This window comes from Pteropus vampyrus, unplaced genomic scaffold, assembly GCF_000151845.1.
Source record: "Pteropus vampyrus isolate Shadow unplaced genomic scaffold, Pvam_2.0 Scaffold180, whole genome shotgun sequence".
In the NCBI taxonomy this organism is placed as follows: domain Eukaryota; kingdom Metazoa; phylum Chordata; class Mammalia; order Chiroptera; family Pteropodidae; genus Pteropus; species Pteropus vampyrus.
This window is the reverse complement of record NW_011888961.1, coordinates 1,164,180-1,165,456: the sequence shown is the minus strand read 5'-3', so window position 1 is coordinate 1,165,456 and position 1,277 is coordinate 1,164,180. Positions and strand designations below refer to the sequence as shown.

The 1,277-nt window shown below is 33.4% G+C and overlaps 1 protein-coding gene across 1 annotated transcript in view; it reads left to right on the top strand.

Moving 5' to 3' along the window:
- GPR158 (G protein-coupled receptor 158) overlaps positions 1-1,277 on the top strand; it is a 341,897-nt gene that overhangs the window by 175,828 nt on the left and 164,792 nt on the right. The gene's annotated exons all lie outside the window — the stretch shown is intronic.

Here is a 1,277-nt window from a genome sequence, read left to right as displayed (position 1 = left end):
TATTTGCTTATTGTTTCTAGTAGTGTTCTTGTGGAGATTAGGGTTTTCTATAAAGAGAATCATGTCATCTGCAGATAGTGACAGTCTGACTTCTTCGTTTCCTATTTGGATGCCTTTTATATCTTTCTCTTGTCTGATTGCACTCACTAGGGCATCCAATGTTATGTGGAATAACAGTGGCGATAGTGGACAGCTTTGCCTTGTTCCTGATCTTAGAGGGAAGGTTTTTAGTTTTCACCATTAAGTATAATGTTGGCTGAGGGTTTGTCATATATGGCCTTTATGACATATATATATAGCCTTCTATACTGATTTTGTTAAGTGTTTTGACCATAAATGAATGCTGTATCTTGTCAAAGGCTTTTTCTGCATCTATTGATATGATCATATGATTCTTATCTTTAATTTGTTTATGTGGTGTATCGCATTAATCGATTTGCGTATGTTGAACCATCCCTGTGCCTCTGGGATGAAGCCCACTTGATCATTGTGTATAATCTTTTTAATATGTTGCTGTATTTGGTTCGCTAGTATGTTATTTAGGATTTTTGCATGTGTGTTCATGAGAGATATTGGTCTGTAGTTTTCTTTTTTTGTGTTATCTTTACCAGGCTTTCGTATCAGGGTCATATTGGCCTCATAAATGAGTTGGGAAGTATTGCCTCTTCTTCAGGTTTTTGGAAAGGTTTGAGGAGAATAGGTATTAAATCTTCTTTGAATATTTGGTAGAATTCACTGGTGAAGCCATCTGGTCTTGGACTTTTAGCTTTTGGTAGGTTTTGAATGATTGTTTCAATTTCCATACTGCTGATCAATCTATTTAGATTTTCCAGTTCTTGATTCAGTCTAGGAAGGTTTTTTTTTTTTTCTAAGTACTGGTCTATTTCTTCTAGGTTATTAAATTTGGTGTTATATACATATACTTTTTCATAGTATTTTTGTATGATCCTTTGTATTTCTGCGATGTATGTTGTAATTTCCCCTCTTTCATCTCTGATTTTTTAAATTTGTATCCTTACTTTTTTTTCCTTAGTGAGTCTAGCCATGAGTTTGCCAATTTTATTAACTTTCCCAAAGAACCAGCTCTTCGTTGCATTTATTTTTTCTATTTTTGTTTGTTTGTTTGTTTTCAGTTTCATTTATTTCTGCTCTAATTTTGATGATTTCTTTCCTTCTTCTGACTTTAGGCTTCATTTGTTCTACCTCTTCTAGTTTTTTAAGATGAAGCATTAGGTTGTTTATTTGGGCTTGTTCTTGTTTTTGAAGATAAGCTTGTA